At 40.0% G+C, this 27,919-nt stretch overlaps 1 long non-coding RNA gene across 1 annotated transcript in view; it reads right to left on the bottom strand.

Annotated features, from left to right (window-relative positions):
• Positions 1-27,919, bottom strand: part of LOC116420220 — a 61,735-nt gene that overhangs the window by 10,760 nt on the left and 23,056 nt on the right. Inside the window, exon 6 of the long non-coding RNA XR_004230506.1 lies at positions 1-27,919. This exon is cut by the window's left edge and continues 10,760 nt beyond it. This is a non-coding gene — a long non-coding RNA (uncharacterized LOC116420220).

Genomic DNA, 27,919 nt, shown 5'->3' with positions numbered 1-27,919 from the left:
CTAAAGCATCAATAGATATCAAATCCTGCACAAGAAGTTTACTAAGCAAAAAACTGAAGCTGAACATAGAAGTGATTTTTTCCAAAGGAACAGTACTTGTCAGTGACTCTGATAGAATTTAAATTCAATAAATGATTTCCAAATAACGTGTCTATCCACTGTACCACCTAGCTGGCCTTCCCTACACCAGCCTGATAATTCTTTCCTTTGCTTTCTGCCCTCACCTGGTCTCTCTTATCTCTATTGCTCATCATCCTCCATCATGGTCTCTTCCCTCAATAATTACTCAATATCTCGTAGTTGTGTGTATGTATGTGTGAGTGTTTCTATGTGTCATGCTGTATCAGCCGGAGTTTTCTGTCTTACAGCCGCTCTCACTTTTTCTCTCCATATATATTGTTCTGTGTGTTTCTCTCTCACACATTCTGTTTCTCTCTTTGTCTCTGTCACTGTCTTTGTCTCAATCCTTCTCTTTCCTTCTCCTTCTTTCAATCTTTTCCTCAAAAGCATTATTTCCTTCTTATACTTCCTAGCCAATAACCTGAGGGACCATTTGTTTCTACTTTATTGCACTATAACAAGGATAATGGCTTAATATGTACTGTAGGGCTTCTTAAACTTTATCCACTCGCAACCCCTTTTTGTCCAAGAAATTTTTATGCAGAATCATAATTTTGTGACCCCCTTATTCAGTTATGCGACCCCATATGGGTCATGATCCACAATTTAAGAATGATTGTTTTGACTGAAATATCCAAGGCCAAACTCTTAATACCCATCTCCCAAGATCATTCATAATCCAAAGAAGAGTACACTAGGATATCTACCTGTTTTATTCCACATATTGCCCCTTACTCCCTATACTTCCAAGTCATGTGGACACTTACCTCTTTCCCTCTCATCCTTAGTGCCTGATTCACATCAACTCTGCCTCAATCTCTTCTAAGACTAATCCCAGTGGGACATGATTTTCACTCTCTGGCAACTAGAGGATCATGGGGATCGAAGGTCCTTAGAAACCAAACCATCAAGTCCAGCTCCAAAATTTGACAAAGATGAAAAATGAGGCTGACAGTACTTGAGAGACTTATAAGCACCTTGTCAGCCCCTGATATAGAATAAAAATTCCTAATTATAATGCTATGACCACTATGACACCTTGCTTATTTACCCTACATTTCCATTTTTATCTTTTAATCTCTTTCTTTACTTGATCACTGTCTACATTGATTTGTCCATCAAGTTGTTCCTTCTGTTGCTCGTTTCTCTCTGCTTCTATTTTTACTGTCTCTGTCTGTATCTCTTTCTCTGACTCTCTCTGACTAGTCTCTTCTTTTTCACTCTCTCTCCCTTCTTTTCCATAAGCTTTCTTCTCTTACTCTCACTCTAACTCAATGATGACTGGCTTTTTCTCATTCTCTATTATCTCCAATACCATCAGTGTGATTAGTGTTATTGGCCACTAAATCCAACTCTATTTCATTAAAACAAAACAAGTAGAGGCTTAAGCACTCCAACTGAATTGTCAAATTTCAAGTGATTATAAAGAATGTCAAATAGAATGGAAACTCAGTTCCCTAAGACTTCCAAGGGACACAGCTCTGTGAGATATCTATGCTATTCCACTCTGCCTTTCCAGGCATACCTTCTCTGAATGACTCCAATCATTGATGCCTTCTTCCCTCTAACTCTTTCTTCTCCTATCCAAAGGCCATAAGGGCTTTCTTAGCTATGACACCAGAAATATTATTTAGCTTCAGCATTGTTAGACACTGTCAAGTTCTATGACTTAAGATGATGATTTCTTTGATGTAACAAGGCTGTCAGCAGCCATTATGGATCAGTTCCAAGTAGAACCTTCTTTCCACCAGGACACCTAGCTGGCTTGCTCTACATTAACCAGGTGTCCTGTCCCTTTATATCTGTCTCTATCTCTGCGTGTGTGTATCTTTCTGTCTTTTTCTCTCTCTTGATCTGTCTGCCCTTTCTCCCTCTGCCCCTTATTCTTTATCTCTCAATTATCTCTTTCTTTATGTATTTCTCTTTCTTCCTCTGCCTCTCTGCCTTTCTTATTGTCTCCCAATATTTGTTTCTTTCTCTCCTCTCTTTCATTTTTTTCTCCTTACTTTTCTCTTATTCTTTGTCTCATTCTCTCTGTATCTCAATCTGTCTCCCTTTTCTCCCCCCTTCTCTCTCTCTGCCCCTCATTTCGTCTCCTTTCTCCTTCCTTCTCTCTTATTCTTTCACTGTCAATCAAACTGTCTTGTCTCTCAATCTTTCTCCTTTTGTCTTTCTAGCTTTCTGATTACTGTCTCTTAGACTCTCTGTCTCTTTCTGTTTCTTTCTTGATCACTGTCTCTTTCCCCTTTCTCCATACTTGTCTCTCTCTCTGCCCCTCATTATCTTTTATTCTGTCTCTTAATCTCTCTCTTTCTCTCTATATATGTTAAATCTGTTTCTCGATCTGTCTCTCAATTTGGCTCATTTGTCTCCTTTCTCCTTCCTTCTCTTTCACTGTCTCAAACTGTCTTGTGAATCAACATGTCTCTCACCTTTATTTCTCCTTTTCTTTGTCTCTCTTGATCTGTTTTGTCCTTCTCTCTCTGCCCCTTTCTTTTATTCTGTCTCTTAATCTCTCTTTCTATATATATGTCTCAATCTGTTTCTCAATCTGTCTCTCATTTTGTCTCCTTTCTCCTTCCCTCTCTTTCACTGTCTCAAATTGTGTTCTCTCTCAACATGTCTCTCTCTCCCCACCTCTCTCACCTTTATTTCTCCTTTTCTCTATCTCTCTTGATCTGTTTCCTCCTTTTCTCTCTCTTCCCCCTCATTCTTTTCTTCTGTTTCTTAATCTCTTTTTTTCTCTCTCTATATGTCTCAATCTATCTGTTTCTCAATCTGGCTTTATTTCTGTCTCCTTTCTCCTTCCTTCTCTTTCACTGTCTCAAACTATGTCTTATCTCTCAATCTGTCTCTCCCGACCTTTATCACTTTTATTTCTTCTTTTATGTCTGTTTCTCTCTTGATCTGTTTCCTCCTTCTCTCTTGTGTCTTAATCTCTCTTTCTCTATATGTCTTAATCTGTTTCTCAATCTACCCATCAATTTGTCTTCTTTATCCTTCTCTCTTTCACTGTCTCACACTGTCTTGTCTCTCACTCTCCCCACCTCTTTGTCTGCCTCACCTTTATTTCTCCTTTTCTATTTCTCCTCTCTCTGCACGTTATTCTCTTTTATTGTCTCTTTATCTCTTTCTTTCTCTCTACATGTCTCAATCTATCTGTTTCTCAAAATCTGTCTCTCAATTTGTCTCTATTTGTGTCTCCTTTCTCCTTCCTTTTCTTTCAATGTCTCTAACACCCCACCTGGGTCTCTCTTTCTCAGTGTTTCTCTCTCTGCCCCCTCATTCTCTTTTACTCTCTCTCTCTGCCCCCTCATTCTCTTTTACTCTATCTCTTAATCTGTTTCCCCTTTTTCCCTCCCTACTCCTCATTCTCTTTTATTGTCTCAATCTCTTCTCTCGAATTTCTCTTATTCTGTTTCTCATTTTATATCTCTATCTCTATCTCTCCCTCTCTGTTTCCCCCTTAATGTTTCCCCTTTCTCCCTCCTCTCTCTGCCCCTCATTCTTTTATTCTCTTAATCTTTTGGTCTTATTCTGTTTCTCAATCTATATCCGTTTCTATTGCCCATCTCTCTCCCCTTTCTCCCTCCTTCTTTTATTCTCTCAATCTGTCTCCCCTTTACACTTCCTTCTCTGTCTCTTTTTCTGTTTCTCTGTCTCCCCTTTCTCCTTTCTTCTCTCTCTCTGTTTTTATGGGTTTCTCTTAATACCTCGCTGTCAATCTATATCTTTATCTCTATTTGTCTGTCTTTCCATCTCTTGCTCACTCTCTCAATCTTTCTCTCCCTTCTATCTCCTACTCAAAATCTTTCTTTCTTATCCTAAATCCTACCCAATAATAACTGTTTTTTTCCTTTTTCCCTTATCATGACTATGATCAGATATTTACTGCAGTTTAACTGTATTATACTATAACAGAAGGCAGAGGCCTAAATATTCTAACTTAATTGCCCAAAGTCAAATATTTATTCTGAATAACAAGGATTTGAACTCGGGTCTTTCACATCTATTCTCTGGATTTTTTTTCTCTCTATTTCTCATTATCAGTGCCTGATTTTATTTATATCTTAATCCAGTTGACCTTAACACTAAGTGAAAATCTTTTTTTTCTCTCTGGCATCTGGAAGTTCAATAGATACCATCAATTCCAGACCCATAAATTTAAAACTAAGGCTGACAGTGTTTAAGTGACATATCCACAATAATAGAGCTTGTCAGAGGATATGATGGGATTTAAAGGTCGATGCCCAAGTGTAGTACTCAAACTACTAGGATGCCAGGATGGCTTGTTCTACACTTGGCAGGTGCTTCTTTCCTTTGCATCTGTCCCTCACATGAAGTCTCTTATTTCTAGTCTATTCTTATTCTTCCATAATGGTCTCTTCTCATGCTTCCTCGTGCATTATTCTATATTTTTCTCTGTATGTCTCTCTCTCCCTCTGGTATCTGCCTCTGGTTTTCTGTTTCCATCTTACTACCACTCTAATTTTATTTAAAATCTGTGTCTATCGCATTCTGTTTCTATATCTCTGTGAATACACGTAATTCCCATCCCCCTTCCCAATTGTCTCTTCTCTATATCTCCATTCTCTTTGATGCACTATTCCCTCTAATTCAAATTCTCTTCTCCTGTCCCAAGTCTACATGAGATTTCTTTGTTCTCTCTAGTATCCAGAAGGTCAGAGAGCTTAAGCCTCTTTAGACACCATCACATCCAGCCCAATGATTTTACCAAAAGAAAAAACTGAGGCTGACACTGGTTACATAATTTCCTAGAGTGCCAAAGCTCATCAGTGGCTGGAGTGGGATATAAAATCAAAGAGTCAGGCAGTCCCATGTGATGTGCCCTAACTATTGGGACACCAACCTGCTTTTAAATGGTGTCCCTGCTCTACTGCTGGTTTTCTTGGCTTAATTTCTTTTCTCACTGCCTTTTTCATTATCATAGGATTCTCTCTGTCTTTACTCTGTATTAATGTCCCTGTTGTTGTATCTGCCTCTGGTTTTCTATCTTTATCTTCCTGCCACTCTCTGTCTCTCTATTTCTCTTTCTCCCTGAATCCCTCTCTTGTTTCTTTCTCCTTACTCTAATTCCCAAACATAAACAAGTGGGTCTTTTCTTTTTCTATAATAACTATGATCACAGCTTTAGAGCTAAAAGAACCCCTAGAACTTAGCGGCCATTGGATCTATGTTATGGTAAAATAACAGAGAGAGGTGTAGAATGCAACTGAATTTATTATGACTTCCAGGAGACCTGGTTGTTTTCCTTGATATAGTCCTCCCACAGCACACATTTCTATTTCCTAGGAGTGCTTTCTTCTGTCTTAATTCTCTTCTCATTGCCTGATTCCCTCTAACTTTATTTCTGTCTATTCAAGCTTAATTCCAAGTGGCCACTTTTTCTCCTACTGGCTACCAGAGGAGCAAAGCTTGTCAGAGCTATGGTACAGTTTAAACTTAAATGCTCAGCTTCTGGTAGAGCATCCTAGTAACTGTGACCCTTAGCTGGCATATTATATACTTCCTAGGTGTCTTATCACTTTTGGTCTCATCTCTATTTCTCATTTTCCTCCATAATGATCTCTTCCCTCACTACCCTGCTATCTATCATATGGGTGTATTTGTCCATCAGTCTCTCTCTCTCTCTCTGTCTGTAACTATTGGTGTCTTATCTCATTGCCACTATCTTTATATTTAAATAATAATGTGCTTCTATCTATCATTCTATTTCCTTCCAGATCTCTGCCACTTAAATTGTCTCTTTCTATCCCTTCCTTTCTCTCTCCTCTCTACATCTTCCTCAAAGACTTTTTCTCGTTCCCATTCAGTAATAAGTGGCCCTTTCTTTTGTTCCTTATTATAAACACTATCTTAGATTTAGAGCAAGAAGGATGCCCAGGGGTCATTGAGTCGGGATAGGGGCTACAACTCTAAATGTACTACTAGGGTACAATTTTTATTTTAAAAAACCAGGATTTTAACTCAGATCATTCATAATCCCAAGAAGGCTCCCTAGCATATCTAGCTGTTTTATTCTACATATTCCCCCCAACTCCCTATACTTCCATTTCCTGAGGACACCTGCCTCTCTACCTCTCATCCCCAGTGGCTGATTCACACTAACTCTCTCACTCTCTCTTCCAAGACTAATCCCAATTGGACATGATTTTTACTCTCCAGGAACTAGAGGATCATGGAGCTGGAGGGTTATTACATAACATCAAGTCCATCCCCATAAAATGACTGACATGAAAACTGAGGCTGACAGTGGTTAAGAAACTTTTCGAGAATAAGACACCCTGTCAGCCCCTGAGGGGAAATTGAAATTTGGTCAACTCAGAAGTATAATGCTCTAAACCTTAGATCTGGATTCCCCACATTTCCCAAGGGAAATCCCTTTAAATCTCTTTCAATCTTTTTGTCTCCTAGACCAATTGATTGTTGTCCACCAAAATGCTATCTTCCCTCATTGCCTTTATGATGAAGTTTTCTTTCCCTTTTCCAATTTCCCTTTTTCTAAATCTCAATATCTCTGGTTTTCTCTGTATCTCATTCTGTTTCTGTGTCTCGGCCTCTTTCTGATTTTATCTCTATTATTTCTCCATGCCTCTATCTCTTTCTCTCTCTGCCTGTCTTTGTCTTTGTTTCTATCTGTCTTTCTCTTGTCTCTCTTCTTCTGTTTCTATCTCCTCAAAAGCTTTTCCTTCTTCACTCTAATTTCCACAGAATAACTGTTTTCTGTATTTTTCTGTGTTTCTCTGTATCTGTCTCTTTGTCTCTGTCTCTTTCCTTCTCACCTCTAATTTCCACTGAAAAATAACTTGTCTCTGTATTTTTCTCTCTCTCATTCTCTATCTCTTTCTTTCTGTCTCCTTCTCAAAAGCTTTTCCTTCTTAATTCTAATTTCCACTAAATAATAATTGGACTCTGTATTTTTCTGTCTCCTCAAAAGCTTTTTCTTTCTTAATTCTAATTCCTGCTGAATAACTGGCATCTCTCTGTATTCGTCTTTTTCCATCTATCTCTTTCTCTCTCTTTACTTCTGTCTTCTCAAAAGCTTTTCCTTCTTAAATCTAATTTTCACTGAAAAATAACTGGTCTCTGTATTTTTCTATCTCTCTCTGATTGTCTTTTTTTTTTCTCTCTTTCTCTTCGTCTCTATCTCCTCAAAAGCTTTTACTTCTTAACTTTAATTCCTACTGAATAACTGGTCTCTGTCTCTCTGTATTTGTCTTTTTGTATCTCTCTTTCCTTCTCAACTCTAATTTCCACTTAATAAATGGTCTCTATTTTTTCTCTAATTGTTTCTATCTCTCTGCATGTCTTATTCTGTGTGTCTCTTTTCCCCTATCTCTTTCCTTCACAAAAGCTTTTCCTTTGTAAATCTAATTCCCATTGAATAACTGGTCTCTGGATTTTTCTGTGTCTCTTTCCATCTCTGTCTCCTTTTCAAAAGCTTTCCCTTCACTCTAATTCCCACTGAATAACACCTGGTCTTTCATTTACCCTTTTTCATGACTATAATCTTAAAATTGGAGCTGAAATTACCATTAGATGTCATTCAGTCCTATTTTAATATAACAACAGAGAGAAGCCCTAGACATTCTAATTGCATTGCCCTTTCTGTAAATATTTGAACTAGCATTTGAACTCAGGTCTTTTGACTTCGAAGAAGAGTCCGCTAGGAAACCTGGTTCTTTGGCTCTACATATTACTCCCTCATATCTACTATTTCCTGGGAACCCTTCCTTGTCTTCATCTTATCCTCAAGCCTGATTCCTGCTACCTGTTTATCTTTATTCAGGCTAAATCTCAAGTAGATTTGCCTCTCTCTCAAATGTAGAGGTTCAGAGAGCTGGAGCATCATTAGACACCATCAAATCCAGCCCTATAGAGAGGAGAAATCTGAGGCAAATACTTATATGACTTCTCCAAAGGAACAGAGTTTGTCTAATATTTAAACTCAATTCCAAGTAGTGCTGTATTCACCAAGACACCTAATTGGTTATGTTCTACACATGCCAGGTGTCTCTTCCCTGTGCATCTATCACCTGGAGTCTTTTCTCTTTATTCATTTAGCTAATTATTAATTCTTCCCTTATTCTATTACTCATTATCAGTTTTTTTATTTCCATCTCCATATCTCCCTTCTGTCTCTGTATTTCACTTCATAGCTCACTGCCAACTTGCTCTTCTTATCCCTTTCTTTCATTCTGTATTGTCTGTCTCTTTCTTTCTCTGATTCGGTTCTTTTCCTTCACCTTCTAATCTTTTCCTCAAAAGTCTTTTTCCTTTTACTGTCATACTCATTAGTGTTTTCTTTTCTACCTATTAAAAAACTATGATCATAGATTTAAAGCTGGAATGAGCCTATGGGGCCACTGAGTTCAAACCCAATTAATTTGAATAGGCGAAATAGAGGTTTAAACACTCAAGAGTTGAGTTGGTTAAATGAGTTGAGTTGGTTGGCCCCATGCTTGTTAGGTGTTCCTTCATTCCTTTACATCTCTCCCTTATCTTTCATCTCCTGTTTCTTCTTTTCCTCCATAATTCTTTTCTATCACTCCCTCGTACATTATCATATGGTTCCCTATCTAAGTACCTCTGTTTTTCATTCTCTTATCTTTCTCAGTTTCTCTTAATATCTATGTGTTCCTCTCTCTATTTTCCTTTCTCCCTCTTCCCTTCCATCGTCCCATCTGTTTTTTCCTCTCTCACTCAAAAGCTTTTAGTCTTAGCTCTAATTCCCAGTCAGTAATAATGGATCTTTCCTTTTTATCCTTATAATCAATATGATCACAGAATTAGAGCTGGAGCAAACCTTAGAGGTCAATTTGTCCAACTCCATTGTACTATGAGAGAGGGCAGAGGCTTAGATAATTGAAATAAACTGCCCAGCATAATACATTAATATGTGAAATAGGATTTGAATCCAGATCACCCTCATTTCCTAGAGTTAGGTAGGTGATCTTGTTGGTTGCATCTACATATTTGATGAATAATACATAAAGTCTATTTTCTGTGGATGCATTTTTCCTCCTCATCCTCAATATCAGATTCTCTCTAAATCTATGTCTATTTCATATTCTTTTCTCTCTGGAATCCAGAGGATCTTATCATTGTTGTGTCACTTTCACATCCCACCCAATATACTTAATGAGGAGAAAACAGTGGCTTACAATAGTTAAAAGCCTTCTCCAGAGCAACAAAATTTTTCAGCTGTCAATGTGGGATTGGCAGTCAAATAGGCAATTGCAAATATGTGCTACCCACTATGACTCCTAGCTGGCTCATCCTGTAACTGAGCGCTCTCCCTACTTTTCCATTTCTCTTTCATCTAAGATCTTCTTCCTCAGTTTAACATGGTCTTCTACAATAGTATCTTCCGTCACTCCCTTCTCATTAAGTGGTTTTCTTTCTCTCCTTCTCGGGAACAACTAACTTCCCCTCCCTAAACCAGGCCCGATTCTAATTTGTCTTTTATCTCTGTGTGTCTCCTGTACTCAGTGGTTTATTCCTTTCATGTCTTTGTCTTTCCTCTTTCCAGAATCACAAGGGGGTTCTTTTGCCTTTATTGCCAGGCATAGTGAGTTGAAAGGTAGCCACAGACCATCCATCGCATTGAGAACCACCATTCTTCAGAGCAGGAAATCTTATTTTACCGGTAACTTACCTGAGGTGGGATTTAAACCCATGTATTTATGATTCCAAACTCCAATGCTCTTCATTTTTCTTCTCGATTTCTCCACCAGACCCCAGAAACCCCTTATCAGGGGAAAATCTCTTCTGGCATAGAATTTACTCCTCAGAAGAACATCAGACCTGTGGCACCTCTCTGAATGGATGGCTACTCCTAGCACCTGCCTTTATGGAGGGCACTCAAGGCACCTAGCTCTACCTCTCCTGCCAGCATATACGTAGAATATCTCTATCTTGTTCCCATACTGGCTACACTACTCCCCCACAGCCACACTCAATTTTCAGCTTCCTTTACTACCACCCCTGCAATTATTTCTCAGAAGGCAGAGATTCTAATTTATCTACTTATATTGATATTCCCAGGGCATAGTTTACTGCCTGGAACATTTTACCAGTTCAATAAATGATTGCCGAATAAGTGACTCATTCTAGACCCTGAGCTGTCTCTCTCCCATCCCCCACTACTGAAGCTATCTCTCACTGCCCTATTCAATGGAGTGGAGTTCTTTCTCTGATCTACCTGTCTCCTACTCTTTCCTTTTCATCTTATAATAAGTGGTCTTTTCTTTTTCTCTTTATAAGCAAGATGATCATATATTTGTAGCTGGAAGGAACCTTAAGGGCTACTGAATCCAACTCCATTTAGTTATAATACTAGAAACAGAGGCTTAGATACTCGAACTGAATCGCCCAGTTTCAAGTAATACTATAGAATGTTAAGGAGGATTTGACCTCAGCTCAACAAGATATCAAAGCTCAGACCACTAAGGGAATTAGATGTGTGAAATACACATCCTTCACAGCCACTTTGGCAGCTGTCCCTTCTGTCTCTATTCTTTTATGTCCTATTCTCTCTCATTTTCTTCTGCCACTCCAAGTAGATAAGGGCTTTCTATGCTCTCTGACACATAAAAGGTCACAGAGCTTGGGCGTCTTTAGACACCATCAAATACAGCCCTATGATTTTACTAAACGAAAAACTGAGGCTAACAATCATTTCTCCAGAGTAACAAAGCTTGTCAGCAGTCAATGTGGGATTTAAACTACATATAGTTATATATAAGTTTGATTACTCCTAGCTGGATTACCCTAAAATTGAGCTATGTGCCCTTGACTTTACCTTGCTCATCTATGGTCTTCCTCCATTATTGACTGTCCTCCACAATGATCTCTTCCCTTACTTTTTTGCCCATTGTCAAGTGATTCTCTTTCTATTTCTCTCTGACTGTCACCCCTCTATTTTATGGTCTATTCCTTCAATGTCTATCTCCTGTTTCCAGAATCAAAAGGGAGTTCTTTTGCCTTTATTGCCAGGCATATTGAGCTGGAAGGAAACTAACAGGCCATCCATCCAATTGAGAGGCACCATTCTTCAGAGGAGGAAATCCTTTCCAGGGGAGATTAATATGTTACCTAGGTAACCGACCCAGGGAAATCAGATACTTACAACTCCAAAATCTAGTGCTCTTCATTTTTCTTCAGGACTTCTTTCAGGAGCATCTTCTTCCTAGAAACCTCTTCTAAACTAGAATTTACCCCTCAGAAGAACCATCAGACCTAGGACATTTCTCTATGAATAGATGGATCCCCCCCATGGCACCCAGCTCTACCTCTCCTGCCAAGATATACTTGGAAAATCTCCATCTTGTTCCCACACTGGCTACGCTCCTCCCCCACAGCCACATTCAATTTTCAGCTTTCTTTACTAAGCTACCTTCCACTGCTGCAATTATTTCTCTGAGGGCAGAGATTCTATTTTTGTCTTCTTATATTTGTATTCCCAGGGCATAGTGTGCTGCCTGGTACATTTACCAGCTCAATAAATGCTTGCTGAATAACTGCCTGATTTTATACCCTTTGCTGTCTCTCTCCCAGCCCCCACTGAAGCTGTCTATCCCTCACTTTGGGCTTCTGCCTCTGTCTCTCACCTCCCTATCTTCTGACCTCTTCCATACTCCCTTGACAATGACCAAGAGGTCTGTTTTCCTCATTCTATATTATTTCTCTTTATGTCACTATTTCTCCTATTCCAGTTTTGTCTCACTAATCCTAACCTTAACTTATTCCCGACTCCCAAATCTATCCCTCAATCTAACCCACATTTGCATCACATCCCACTAGCCTTCTCCTTTCTTGTTCTTCCTTGTTTTCCTTCTTACTACCGTATCTCTGCCCTCCTAAAACCCTAGACTCTTATTTTGAATCCCAATGAACAATATATGGTCCTTTCCCTGGCTCTTTATCTCCCATATTAACAGAGATAAAAGCTGCAGGGAATCTTTTGGGGGTATGGACTCCACCCATAGCACTGCAGAGCACAGATACGTGAGGCTTGGATAATTTAAGCGACCTGCCCAGCACCCCAGCATCTCTGTCAGGAAAACCCCAAATGGGGTCACAGAGAGTCAGACAGGATTGAAATGACTGAACAGCAGCAAGCAAGGCTACCGTGCAAGTGAGTGCAAGGCAGGATTTGGCGTCAGGGATTGCTGCCTTCCAACAAGAGCTCACTGAGTCATAGCTCGGTGAGACACGCCTTCTACCATCCCCCTTTCCAGGAGGGCCTTCTCTGGGTCTCTCTCCTCATTCATTCAGAATTTCTTCCAACTCTCACTACCTATTGGAATCCCAAGGTGACCTGCTTTTCTCGCACTGATACCCGTATCATCACAGAGTTGGACTGTCATTAGATATCATCAAATCCAGCCCCATGATTTTAATGAGGAGAAATCTCGGGCTGACAGTGTTTAAGTGACTTCATTAGAATCAGCCTGTCAGCCCATAAGGCAGCATTTAAATTCAAACTGTAAATGCAAAGTTTAATGTGGTGTCCTCCGATGCCTTGCCACCTTTTGTCATATATACCTTTGTCTATCTTTGTTGATACGATTTTCTCTCTGTATTTCTGTCTCTCACCCTCTATCACTGTCTCTCCCTCTCTCTTTCCCTGATTCTTTCCATCTTCTTCTTCCTCTCCCAATCCCCCTCAAAAGCTTTCCTTTCCTTGCTACTATTCCGACCCAGTAATAAGGGGTCTTTTCTTTTTCTGTCTAGATTTTCCTTTCTCTTTCTGTTTCTGTCTCTCTTCAATTTACTTCTGCCTTTCGCTCCTTCCTCCTTCAAAGCTTTTTCTTCCTTACTCTAATTCCTATTCATTAATAAGTGATCTTTTCTCTTCCTCTTTATCATAAATATGATCACCGATTGAGAGGTGGAAGGAACCTTAGCGGCCATTGAGTCCAGCTCTTTATTATAGTATAATAGCAGACAGAGGCTTGGACACTCTAAATGAATTGCCTGGGGTCAAACATTTCTTACAATGAGAAGTAGGTTTTGAGCCCAGGACTTCCAAGTCCAGTGGGAAAGTTTTCTTCTACTCCCCTTCCCACTGGTCTCACTTCTAGATAGCTCTCCTCCTGCGTGTCCCATTTACTCTTCTCCTGCCTAGGTCCCAAGGGGACAATCTTTTCTCTTTCTGGAAACAGCATCATGAAGCTGAAGCGTCATTAGACACCATCAAGTCCAGCCCCATCATTTTATTGAGGAGAAAATTGAGGCTGACAGTAGTTACATGACTTCTCCATAGTAACGGAGCTTGTCAGCAGCTGATAAGGGATTTTAATTCAATGACTCAACTCCCTGCAGAGTGCTCTAACACTATGACACCTCTTTGGCTGCTTCTACACTTGCTGGCTGTCTCTTTCCTTTGCATTTCTCCTTTGGTCTCTTATCTCTATTACGTATTTTCCTCCATAGTGGTCTCTTCTCTCACTCCTTAGTTCAATATCTGTGTGTCTCTGTGTGAGACTATCGCTATCTCTCTTGCTCTATTTGTGCCTGGTTTTCTTTTTCTATATCACTGCCATTCTCTAATTTTGTCTCTAATTCTATCTCATTCCATTATTTTCTTTCTCCAGCTCTCTCTCAAACCCTCCCTTTCTCTCTCCTCCTTAAAAGCTTTTTTCCTTTTTCTAATTCCCCTTAAATAAGCTTTTGCTCCCTCTCATCAATAGGATCCAAGACTGAGAGCTGTAAGTAGCCTCAGGGCTACTAAGCCCTACTCCATTGTAGTACAACAGAGAATTAGAGGCTTAGACACTCAGTATCCTCTATTTCTCTGTCTCTTGGCCTCTGGATGTGTGTGCATCTCTCCCTAACTCTCTTCTTTCTATTTCCTCTTCACACTTTTTCCCTTACTCTACTTCTACTCAATACTAACTGTTCTTTTTTATCTGCACTATCATAACTATGATCATAGATTTAGAGCTAGAAGGAATCCAAGAAGCCGCTGAGTCCAACTCTGTGATTATATAAGAGAGGACAGAGGCTGATACTTTAACTGAATGACACAGAGTCAAACACTTATTATAAACGCTAACTAGGATTTGAACTCAGATCCTTCCGATTTCCAAGAAGAGTTCACTAAGATATCTAGCTGTTGACTCTTCATATTTCCCTAAATTTTCCCATATTACTTTTTTCGATGGACACTTGCTTCTGTCTCTTCATTTTCAGTGATTGATTTTCCCTGTCTTTCTCTAAGTCAAGATTAAGCTCAAATGAACATGTTTTTCATTCTCTGGCACCCAGAGAATCTTGGAGCTGGAGGGTCATTAAAACCATCAAGTCCAACCCCGTAAGTTGAATGAAATGAAAACTGAGGCTGACAGTGATTAAAGGATTTTTGAAAGTAAGTGCTTGTCAGCCCCTGATGTGGAATTGAAATTCAGTCAACTCCAAGTATAATGCTCTAAACTAACTACTAGGAAACCTCACTAGTTTGCCCCACAGTTTTTAGGAGGTTCTATCCCTTTACAATTTTTTAACTCCTTGCTCAGTTGCTCACTGTCCTGAAAAATGGCCCTTCATATATTCGTTTGCCTGTTATCAAAGGGTTCACTTTCTCTGTTTCTCTCTCTTGTCTCTATTTTCTCTTTCTCTCTCTGACTTTATCTCTATATTTCTCTTTTCTGTCCCTGTGTGTCACTGTCTTTCTATCTCTGTCTCTCCCTCTGAATCAATGTCTCTCTTGGTTGTATCTCATTTCCTGTATATCGCTCATCTGTCTGTTTTCTACATTTATCTTACTGCCATTCTCTATTTTTTTTCTCCTTCCCTCTCTCCTTTCATTCTTCCCTCCCTCGTTTTCTCTCTTTTTCCCATCTCTTGTCTCTTCCTCAAAAGCATTTTCAATTTACTCTAATTCCTACCCAATAATAACTAATTTTTTTTCTTTTTCATGACTTTGTTCATTTATTTAAAGCGGGAATCCACCATAGGGACCCCTTAGTCCAATTCTATTATACCATAATAGAAGCAAGTAGCTTAGTCACTCAAACTGAATATCCCAGCGACAAATGTTAATAATGTTACCTAGGATTTGAACTCAGGACTTTCTGACTTACAGAAACAGTCCTCTAGGAGAATTGGCTGTTTTGGTCTCCATACTGTCCTCACTGCAGACACTTCTATTTCCTGTGAACTCATCCTTCTGGCTCACCACCCTCAATGGCTGAGGATGTCCAACTCTCTCTCTCTCTCTCTCTCTCTCTCTCTCTCTTGCAAGCTGATAGCCAAGTAAGCATACTTTTCTCTCTGGCAGCCAGATGCTCAGAGTCACCATCAAAGCCAGCCAAATAAGTATATAATTAAGACAAAACTGAGGCTGACTGTGACTTCTGCAGAGGAATATAGCTTATGGACAGCTGAGGGGAGGCTTAAACCCAGCAGGTCCCCTCTAAGAAGGGTGTTCTAACTACTAAGATACCAAGCTGGGTTGCTCTACACCTGCAGGAGCCTCTTCCCTTTGTATTTCTACCTGACTATAAAGTCTATTTTCTCTATTCCTCATTTTTCTTGGTGAGGGCTTTTTCCCCTCACTCCATTGCTCATTGTCATGTGGTTCTGTCTCTCTCCATCTTGTGTCTTCCTCTCTCTGTTTTTCTTCCTACATCTATCCGTGACTTCCTTTTAATATCTTACTGCCACTCTCTAAATTTTTTTCATTTCTCTCTTCTCTAACATATTCTAACCAACCTTATTTCCCAGTTGCCCCTTCTCTGTATCTCTCCCCTCCCTGTGCCCTATACCCTTTAACTCTTTCTTCTGTAACACAAGTCCACAAGGATTTTCTTTGCTATCTCTGCCACCCATAGGATCATTAAACTTTAACACTGTTAGATGCCATCAAGTGCAGTCTCAAGATTTTACTAAATAGAAGACTGAGTCAGACAGCAGTTACTTCCCCAGAGAAACAGAGCTTGTCAGCAGCTCTGGTTGATTTGAATTCAGAAAGCTAATTCTAAATTCTATCCACTAGGACACTTGCCCAGTCTGTTTTACACAAACCAAGTGTCTCTTCCTTATGCATCTCTACCTCACTTTTGATTTCTTATATTTTATTCTTCATTTTCATTCTTAATGGTTCCTTCTTTCATTATCATATGATTCTCTCCACCTCTCTTACTCTCTTTCTCCAGCTCTTCTTTCTTTCTTACTCAAAAGCTTTTTCTCATTACTCTAATTCCCACCCAATAATAACTACTATTTTCTTTTTCCCCTTTCATGATTATGTTCATAAATTTAAAACTAAAATAACTTTAGGTGCCAGTGAATCCAATTCCATTATACTATAATAGAAGCAAGTAGCTTAGTCACTCAAATTGATTTCCCAGAATTGTCTCTCGCTTTCTCTGTTTCTGTCTCTATCTTCCTGTGTGCGCATAATATACATATATCTGTCTCTTCTCAACCTCTCTTTATTCTTTCTTATTGTTTTCTCTTTCTTTCTGATTCTGGCTGTCCCTCTTATCCTTGGATCTATCTCCTCCTCAAAAGCTTTTGTATCTTCTAATTTTATCAGTAAATAAAGCTTTTGTCCTTTTATCACAATCATTGATATAATCATAGATTTAGAGTTGAAAGGAACCCAAGGGGCCATGAAGTCCAACTCTATGATAATATAACATAGGACAGAGGTTAACACTCTAACTGAATTACCCAAACACTTATTACAAATGTTAACTAGGATTTGAACTCAAATCCTTCAAACTTCCTAAAACAGTCCACTAGGATATCTGTTTAATTCTATGTAATCCCCTAATCCTCACACATCCATTTCCTGGGGACCCTTGCCTTTGTTTTCCTTCTTCCTCAATGACCTATTCCCTCTAATTTTGTCTCTCTCTAATCCAAGATTAATCCCAAATGGGATTTCATTCTCTTATAAGCAGAGGATCACCCTGGGCCGTCAAGTTCAGCCCCATAAATTGACTGAGATAAAAATTGAGGCTGAGACTGGTTAAGGGACTTCTCCAGGGTACACAATTTGTCAGGACCCAATATGTAATTGAATCTCAAACAGTATTCGAAATAAAATGTTTTGACCATTATGGTACCTAGCTAATTTACACCACGTTTCATAAGAATTCTATTCCTTTACATTGTTTTTCATCTCCTCATTTTATCTCACTATCCTCCAAAATGGTCTGTTCCCACATTTCTTTGCTCCTTTTGAAGGAGTCTTTTTTCGCCTTTTATTTTTGGTTTTGCTCTTTGCCTCTGTCTCATGTCTATAGCTGGTTATCTGATTCTGTCTCTCCTCTCCCACCCCCCTTCACCCTCTTCCTTTGTCCCTCTCTCTTTCAGCTTCTTTCCTCCCTCCCTTCTTCCTCAAAATTCTTACTATCATTTCCACTCAATAGTAACTATGCTTTTTTATTTCTCTTTCCATCACTAATATGATCATAGATTTAGACCTGGGAGGAATCATGAGGCTCATCCCACTCAACTATATTATCTCAAAGGGAAGAGAGGTTTAGACACTCTTAAATGAATTACCCAGGGCAAATATTTATTTGAATTCTGAAGTAGGATTTGAACTCAGCTCTAAACTTCCAAGGACAGTCCACTCAGAAAACTCACTGTCCACAGAAAATATACTTCTTCTCTCAATGTGCTACTCAGAAGCTTTTTGCCCTATTGTCCCTCTAATCTAAAAATCATTTTAGCTTTAGCTTTGCATTAGCTCTTGGTCACTGAAATTATCTGACATTTTGAGCTGGAATGAACCATAAGGGCTGAGTCCAACTCCATCATTTTAAAGAAGAAGAAAGCTTTGCATTAGCTCTTAGTCACTGAGATTATCTGACATTTTGAGCTGGAATGAACCATAAAGGCTACTGAGTCCAACTCCATCATTTTAAACAAGAAGAAAGCTTTGCATTAGCTCTTGGTCACTGAAATTATCTGACATTTTGAGCTGGAATGAACCATAAAGGCTACTGAGTCCAACTCCATCATCTTAAACAAGAAGAAAGCTTTGCATAAGCTCTTGGTTACTGAAATTATCTGACATTTTGAGCGGGAATGAACCATAAAGGCTACTGAGTCCAACTCCATCATTTTAAACAAGAAGAAAGCTTTGCATTAGCTCTTGGTCACTGAAATTATCTGACATTTTGAGCTGGAATGAACCATAAAGGCTACTGAGTCCAACTCCATCATCTTAAACAAGAAGAAAGCTTTGCATAAGCTCTTGGTTACTGAGATTATCTGACATTTTGAGCTGGAATGAACCATAAGGGCTACTGAGTCCAACTCCATCATTTTAAAGAAGAAGAAAGCAGCTTAGACAAGTGGTGACTTTCCCAGCATGACACAACGACTAAGCATGTTGTGAAGCAGAATTTGAACTTGGGGCCTCAGGACCGTCCACAACAGTGATGTGTCCTCTAGGAGCCTGTGTCACTTCACGCATTGCCCCCAGGCCTCATTGCTTCTCTCTGATCTTCCTCACTGCTGGCTTCCCTCCAACTCTCTCTAACTCACAAATTAACAGTGGAGGGGAGGGGCTTTCTTTTTTCTCGTTCTCTCATCTACTGGGTCACAGAGCTACAAAGTTACGTCACATCCAGCCCCATCATTTTACAGAAGAGGAAACTGAGACTGAATGAAGTCGATTGACTTTCCCCAAGTAACATGACTTGCCACGGTGTGAGTCAGAATGAGAACACAAACAGTCTGGACCCCAAGGACAGGGGACCATCCACCATGACACTGAGCACGTAGAGCATTACAATCATGGTGGTAAGCCATTGAAAATATGAATAGTCAGGGGACAGATTCACATTCAAGGTACAGCAAGGAAGATAATGTCGCTGCACCCAGAGGAGGTGGAGGAGAATAAAGTAGAACAAGACTGCAAATGCAGGAAGGGCAACTGGGGAAGAGATCTGGTCTGCTAAGAAAATATTATTTGTTAGATTCTGAAGGCAGTAGGAAGCCACTGAAGCTTACTGAGCAAAGGGAACATGATTGGACCTGTGCTTTAGGAAAAGCATTCTTGGCCCAATGGAGGGTGGAGTAGAAGGGGAAGACCTGGAGCAGAGCCACTATTGTCATAGTCCAGATATTAGGTAATGAGGCTCTGGACAAGAGTGGGGGCCATGTCAGAGGACAGAAGGGGGGAATACTTAAGAGATGTTAAGAAAGGCGCAGTCCTCTCTCTGTTCTGACTGGGATTAAACTAGACTGAGCCCTACACACCCTAGAACTGCCTCTCAGCACACCTGGTCTACTGCTGCACCTTCCTTCCTTCACTGTGACTTTCTCAATCTCGTACCTCTCTCCCTCCAAAGCATGTCTCGGACCATCTTGGGACTAATTTCTCTAATCACCTAAATCTCTGCTCTGCAACTTAAGCACATTTTCCTTGTACATCTCCAATTCAGTTTAAAACTTTATTTATCCCTGATCAAAATTTAAAATTTCAGGGTTTACAGAGAGTTTCTCTTTCTACCGAGAAAACCCTTCCAATTTGGTTCTCTAATTAAAAGCTTAAAAAAAATATTCCGTCTTAATTCTTTTTCAGTGACTTTGCTTCTTATTTATCTCAGCAATTAGATTCAGTTAAATGAGTCACAGAAGACCAGAGAAGTCAGATAAACTACTCTCCCAAAATGAAATTCCTTATTCCCTTACTCCATTTTGCATTCTGATTTAAAAAAGGCTTTCTTTCTAGTGCATTACTGCACTAGCTTTTTCTTAAATGTTAGATAATGCTTTAAAACTTCAAAGTACAAATTGACTGCCTTATTTTTTTTTTGCCACTTTTGGAATCACTGGAGACAAAACTAGCTTCAATTCTACTAAGGGCTGAAAATCTCCTACTCATTGAAATCACCTTCCCTCCATAAAAGCAATAAATCCTTCAGTCTTCCAAGGAAGGAAAAGAATGGTATAGGGATTAGAATGAATTTTCTATGTGATTCCACCGAATCTCCATTTTTGGCAGCTCTAAGATACTTCATCTGAAAAAAGCCAATAAGATATAGAAATATATATATATATATATATATATATGAATATTCAATTCTTGTCAGAATTTGGAAGAGCACATTAAACGGACTACATTTAACTTATAAATTTCTTCTCTAGTTAGTTTGCAATTTCACAAATTTCCGCAAATCAAAAAAGAATCCTCCAGTCTCTCTTTCTCTCTCTCTGAAATAGACATGAATGAGCTTTTCCCCTTTCCCTCTCCTCCCCCTGCAACCCATATTCCTAACTTGGCCAGAATTAGGAATACAGGGATAAGATGATATCCATTCAAAGTTTGGAAATTTTCAATAACGAGATCTTGCCCCTTTCACCCTTTTTCCTTTGGCTGATCAGACCCTAGGAAAAAGTTCAGCTTGACTTACAAGGACACAAAGTACAGACAACATTGACAGCATATACTCTATGCCACATAGAACAACCAAGCACACTCAAAGCACTGCTCATCCTCTCCTAAGTCTCAGGACACTAAATCTTTTATTGTAGGTCTAAGCTCCCTTTTCAAGGACATAAAATAAGTTGGTAAGGGAAAATTCTGAGGCAAGAGAAGTTCTAGGATTGTGATTATTTGTTTGGTTTCTCCTTGGGTCTAATTTTCCCAAAGGGTCTACACTATTGGAGACTCTTTTAGGCAGGAGGACTCTAGGTATACTATGTTCTCAGCTAGCTAAGAAATCAGTGATTGCCAGAGATTCTCACTGCCAGGAGACCAAACCATTGGCCTAATTCAAGTCTTTACAAGTGTTTCGCCTCGTGACGTGTTTGAGCTTCTACATTCACTCACACAATCACTGGCCATCTTCATTTATGCACACATGCAACCCTAGCAAATGCCTTCTCTTAATTTCATGGGGGAATGAAGGATTTCTCTTGAGGTCAAGAAGCAAAAGGTTCCATCTGAAGTCTTCATCCCAGCTCTTCCGCTGGCAAGACAAAGGAAGTGTTCCTCCTATTGAGGCACAAGATCCCTACATCTTTCCTCTCTACCTGCTGAAGAGAAACCTTGAGAAGTAGGTATAGCTACCAAGATGGATGGTCCCAGCCGGGATCAAGAGTTCACAACTAAACCAATTCCCTGGCACAAAACTGCCCTTCCTCTGAAGCCACAACCAACAAACACCTGAATCACCACCTTTTCTACAAGTTTCACTCGTCTACTTTGGACCAAAGAAACTTGCATAAAATCCACTCTTAACCACTCAATGAGTAGAAGAGTGACAGTACCATGGGAGACTGTTCATAAAGGTAAAATTGTATTATACGCGCACTTCAGCACTCCCAAGTGTCCCATCACTCCATCAACTCAGAGTGAACTACACTGACCAGCCTTCTAACCTCAAACACTTGGATCATTCTCTCAACCTCCTTCTAGAAGCACAACAGCCAGAGACCCTAGAACAGAGATAGAAAGCTAAACTAAAAGCATCCCTACTTCTTGTTGTTGTTCATCCTTCATTTTCGAAGGGGACCAAGGATATCATATGAAGCAAAATAGTGGATGAGAGGGGATGAGTTGACTTGCACATGAATTGGATTTCAGTGAGGCACAGTTTCAGAATGTTGCCAGCTTGTCTCTCTTCGTCACTTCGGTCCAGAGGCAGGACAAAGGTCAGGAGGACCAGCAATGGCCCTGGTATTTCTGAAGCGCTGGGCCCTGCACAGCAATGGCTCCAGCTTTGAGAGGATCAGGCCCTAACTCACCAACAGGTTGGAGTCCTGTCAGTTACCTGCATGTGGGGGATCTACTCTCCCTAACCTGCAGAGAAGGACTACTCTCCATGAAGGGAAGCAGCTACAGCTTTCTAAGGAAGAAACTGGGCTTTCACAATCTTCCATGCACGCAAAACACAATGACAATAAGCAACATTCAACAACAAGCGTTTCACAAGAGAGAGAGAGGAAGAGAACCAAGAGGATGGGCTCCTGTTTATATAGATGGAGAAAAGGGGGGAAATTTGGGTGTTAAGGAAAACCAAAGGATTTATTATCTATCTATCTATCTATTTATTTATTTATTTATTTATTGCCAAGGCCTGTCCATTCTACCTTCTGCACACCTCTCACAAGTGACACTTCTGTCCTGTGACACTGCCCCCACCTTGGGGCACTTCCTCATCATCTCATATTGGGCCACTGAAAGACCCTTTTTATTGCTCTTCCCGCCTCCATTATCACCCTCCTCCACTCCAACCTCCATTCGGCTGCTCAGCCAGCCGGCTGGCCCAGCCTGGCCCAGCAGGGCCACTACTCAGGGACCCCCAAAGCTTCCAGAATGAGGTCTAAAAGCCTCTGCTTGGCTTTCAAAGCCCTTCCTGACCAGCCGCCTTTCCAGTCTCCTTTCACCTTACACTCCCCCAATATAATGCATATGTAATGCAGTGACAATGGCCTCCTTTTTCTCGGAACAACACGTTCCATCTTCTGACTCTAACCATTATCAGTGGCTGTCCCCCAGGCCTGCAATGGTCTCCATTCTCAGCAAGGCTCCTCCATAGCTGTTGGCTTGTTGTCTGTGCCATTAGACTGGGAGCTCCTGAAGAGCTGCCTTTCACCTTTCTTTACATCTCCAGGGTTTAACATGGGCCCTGACATGTTGTAGGTACTTAATGAATGTTTCTCATGTTCATTAAGATGAATATACTCTTTATTCAAGGGTAGAAGATAAGGGGAAGGCACCAAATTTTATTAAAATTGAACAAGGAGCCATTTTGGACAAAAATGCATGGTCTCTTATCCAAGGAAAGCAAGTACTTGTCACCACAGTGGATAAGACTTTGACCCTGTCCTTGTAGGGGGATTCTCTGGTATCAGGGCACCCAGGGAGCTGGGGAATTTCTACATTTTAGGCCATCAAGATGTGGCAAGATGACTGTTATTCTCATTCCAACATACACACATGGCATCAGTGCCAGGGCTTGCTTGCCCTCTGCCCTCCCGGCACCATTTGGCTGTAGGTCAATGGGAGACTATCAAGTGCAACACCAGCATTTGACAGGAGAGAAAACTGTGGTTAAGGTACGTGAAGTGACTTGCACAGGATAAAACTCCTTATGCTATTTCCCACCCATAAACAAGAAGTCTTTTCTTTATCTCTATTATGTCTGTGACCATAGCTTTAGAGCTGTAAGGAACCCAATGGGTCATTTAGTCCAACTCCATTATATTAAAATGCTGAGTTCAGATGCAAACTCCAGTAGTTCTCCTTCCAACAGAGGACTCTATTAAATGGCCCCGAGGTGCCTCCCAGACACATCCCAGGTCTAAAATCCTAACTTCCCTTTCTTCTCCCTGTCTCTCACTGGAAGAAACCCTACAGGTCACCGAGTCTGAGCCTAGCATTGCGAACAGAAGAAAAGAAGGCTCAGACACTGAGTGGCTTGCCCAGGGTCACACATCTAGTAAAAATGTGTGAAGAACCTTTGGACTCAGATCGTATTGACCCAGAGGAACAGGTTTTTATACACATGGAAACTTTGCTCTATATAGGCTCCACAAAAGGCCCCCAAAGGGCATTCCCAGTGGTCCTGTCCCTCTATACCTTTCTCCTCCTCTACATGCTTTTCTCTAAATTTATCACTCTCTTATTACTTCAGCCCTCAGTGGGCTTTCCTTTCTCTCTCCCCATCTATAAACTCATAGAGCCAGAGAGACCTTAAAGGCCACCACTGCCAGTGACATTATTTACAGAGGAGGAAACTGAGGTTGAACAAGGCAATAGGAATTGTCCAGCATCACACATTAAGCACCAACTTTCCAACTCCAATATCTTAACTCGATGCTCAAAGGTCTTTCCATCATGCTGAGCCTCCCTTCTAGTGGAGGCTTTACCTTTTATTCTTTTCCCCACTTGACTTCTCCTGACTCGATTGTTCACCCTCTTCATAGTGCTCCTTCTCACTGTCTCTATATGTCTGCCTCTTATCTCTGTCTCTTTTCTTATCCTCCCCCACCTCTCTCCCTCTTCTTCTCCTCTTCTCTAGCTCCTCAAAAACATTTTCTCCTTATGCTATTTCCCACCCATAAACAAGAAGTCTTTTCTTTATTCTCTATTATGTCTGTGACCATAGCTTTGGAGCTGGCAGGAACCCAATGGGTCATTGAGTCCAACTCCATTATATTAAGAACAGGAGTAGGAGGCTTAGACATGCTAACTGAATTATCCAGAATCAAACAGATATCCTACATGTGAACTAGGATTTGAACTCAGGTCATTCTGACTTTCAAGAAGAGTCCATGAGAAGACCTGGTTATTTTTCCTTTCATATTCCCCTCAATCCTCATACTTCCTTTTCCTGTGAATACTTGTCTGTCATCTTTTAATCCTTAGTGACTGATTTCCCCTAACTTTCTCTCTATTCCAAGGCTAATCCCAAGTGAACACCTTTTTAAATATCTGGCAACCAGGGGATCATGGAGATGAATACCATTAAGTCCAGCCCTGTAAATTTAATTGAGATGACAGCTGAAGCTGATGGTGATTAAGAAACATCTCCAAAGTAAGACAGTTTTTTTAGGCCCTTATGTGGAACTTAAATCAAAGTCAACACCAAATAATATAACCACTAAGAAGCCCAGCTGGTTTGCTCTGCAACTGTGATCACAGTTTATAGCTGGAATTAGCCCTATGGATCATTGAGTGTAATTCTATTATAGTATAACAGAAGAAGGAAGCTTAGCCACTGCAACTGAAATGTCCTAAGTCAAATATTCAAGTATCTCATCTCTTCCTCATTTTTCCTCCACAATGGTCTCTTTCAGAACTCTTGCTAATCATTGTGTGTTTCTCTCTCTTTTTCTCTGTCTCTCTGTATGTCTCGCTCTTCCACCCTGTCTCTCTTTCTTCCTTTTTTTAATCTCTTTATCTCCTCCTCAAAAGCTTTTTCTCTTTTGCTCTAATTACCACCCAACAGATTTAGAGCTGAAAGGACCTCTTGCAGCGACTGGGTTCAATTTCATTATATTAAAGCAGCTGACCAGAGGTTTAGACACTGTAACTGAATTGCCTAGGGTCAAATATTTACTCATAATGTGAAGTAGGATTTGAAGTCAGGTCACTCTGACTTTCAAGAAGAATTCATTAAGAGATCTGGCTGTTATACTCTTCCTCAATGCCAGATTCCCTCTACTTCCATCTCTCTCTATTTTAAAGTTCATACCAAGTGGACATTGCTTGTGCTCTGACACCCATGAAATCATTGAGGTTTGCAGTAGTTTAGTGCCTTTTCTAAAGTAAAAATGTTTATGAGCTGCCAATGTGGAATTTAAACTCCAGCAGCCAGTTCCAAATCGGGTAGTTTGTCCATTAGGACATCTACCTGGCCCATTCTACACTTGCCAGTAATCTCTTCCCTCTGTATCTCTTCCTCACCTTGGTCTCTTATCTCCATTCCTCATTGTCTTCCACAATAGTTTTTTCCATTGTTCATTATCACAATGAGTGATTCTTTTCTCTCTCTCTCTCTCTCTCTCCCTCTCTCTTAAAAAATAGTCTTTTCTTTTTCTCCTTTCATGACTATAATCATACATCTGGAGCTGGAATTAGCCCTAAGGGCCATTGAGCTCATTTTTATTATGATATAACAGAAGAGAGGACCTTAGACAATGTAAATGAATTCCTCAGTGTCAAATATACCAAATGTTTACTAAGACTTGAACTCAAGCCATGCTTTCCTACTGATGCTTCTTTCTTTTTCCTTCTCATCCTCAATGCCTATCTCCCCCTAACCATCTCTCTCTATCAGAATCTTGCACCAAAGGGCACATCCATTTTTCTCTATGGAATCCAGAGGATCATACATCTGGTTGTTCATTAGACATCATCAACTCTGACTTAATACATTGACTGAGGAGAAAACAGGCTGACTCCTATTACGTTATTTCTCCAGAGTACTACAGCTTTAGGTAGAATAGTGTTCTAACCACTAGGACACCTGTATGGTTTCTTCTACACCTGCCAGGTGCATCTTCCCTTTGATTCTTTCCCTCCTCTTGCAATCTCTTATCGCTATTTCTCATTTTCCTCCATAATTGTCTCTTCCTTCACTCCCTTCTTCTCTATCTTGTCCTATTTATCTATATTTGTCACTGTCTGTTTCTCTCACTGGATCTATCTCTGGATTTCTTTTTCTATATCACTGTCATTCTCTAATTTTATATATATCTGACTATCTCATTCTGTTTTTCTCTGTGTCTCTCAATATTTCTCTCAATCCTTCCCTTTTCCCCTCCTCTCTCTCTTTCCTCAAAACCATTTTCTTCTTCTAATTTCTCCTTAGTAAAGGGGTCTGTTCTTTTGCCCCAATCATCATTGATTAATGATTAAAGTTCAAAGAAACCTTTGGAGTCATTGAGTCCAAATATTAGTATAACACCAGACAGAGGCTGATGCACTGCAAATGAATTATCTGGCATCAAGTATTTATTCAAAATGTTAAGAATTTGACTCAGGTCATTCTTACTCCCAGGAAGAGTCCACAGGGAGACCTGGTTCCTTTGCTCTACGTATTCCACCCCCACGGAACACTCTTTAATTTCCTGTGACTGCTTCCTTCTGTCTCCATCTATTTAAGCTTAATCTCAAGTGGAAATGTTTTTCTCTGTCTGGGATCCAGAGGATCATGGAGCTGGAATGTCATTAAAAGCCATTAAATCCAGTCCCATAAATTTTAAGGCTAAACATAGTTAAGTGACTTCTCCAAAGAAATAGAGATTGTCAGTGGCTGAGATGGCATTGAAATAAACTCAGCTCCAAGTACAGTACTCTAAACAAAGTGATATTTATCTGGCTTCTTTTATACCTTCAAGGTACCTCTTTCCTTCGAATCTCTTCCTCACCTATGGTCTCTTATTTCTATTCCTCATTTTGCCTTATAAAGGTTCCTTCCCTAATTTCCTTACTTATTATCATCTCCCTCTCCCTATCTTTCTCCTTTTTCCTCTATCTCTCTCTCCTCCTTCTCTTAAAAGTTTCCCTCTAATATCTTTCCTTCCACCCAAATATCAAATGATCTTATCCTTTTCTCTCTGTTATCAATATTATTATGTATTTATAGCTGGAACAGACATTATGGGCTTATTGAGTCTAGTTCCAACATTTTAGAACAGAAGAAACTGAGATTTAGACAGTTTGAATGATATAACTAGAATGTTTATCAAACTGGATTCAAACTCAGATCTTCCTACTTCTACTAAAATACTCTATGTACCATGACACCTAACTTGCCTCCCTATTGTCATTCAGTCATATCAGACTTTTCATGACCCCATTTGGGATTTTCTTGGCACAGATACCAGAGTGATTTGCCATTTCCTTCCCCAATTCATTTTACAGATGAGGAAACTGAGGCAAACAGGGTTGGTTAGGTACCCAGAAGCACACAACTAGTTAGTATCTGAAGCCAGATTTGAATTAAAGGAAGTTAGTCTTCCTGACTCCAGGCGTAACACTCTATCCACTGCAGTGCTATGCAGTTGTCCCCAACTGTCTCCCTACCATCTTCCATTGTCTATTTCTTTTGCAATTCTCCTTCTATTCCTTCCAATGTCTTTCTTCTCCCCTGCTCTACAATAGTCTCCTCTCTCTATCATACACTACCACTACACCAAGTAATCTTTCCCACACAAACCCAAATGGAGATGACAATGAAATTCTAAATAACAGTCCTATTACTAACTATGGGAGAAACAGGTGATGATGAAATCACGTACCTAAACTTCTGGAAAGCAGCGAAAGCAGTCCTCAGCAAAAATTGCATTC

Source organism: Sarcophilus harrisii, chromosome X, assembly GCF_902635505.1.
Source record: "Sarcophilus harrisii chromosome X, mSarHar1.11, whole genome shotgun sequence".
NCBI classification, from domain to species: domain Eukaryota; kingdom Metazoa; phylum Chordata; class Mammalia; order Dasyuromorphia; family Dasyuridae; genus Sarcophilus; species Sarcophilus harrisii.
Note: the sequence above shows the minus strand (reverse complement) of the source record. Positions and strands in the feature narration are given on the sequence as shown.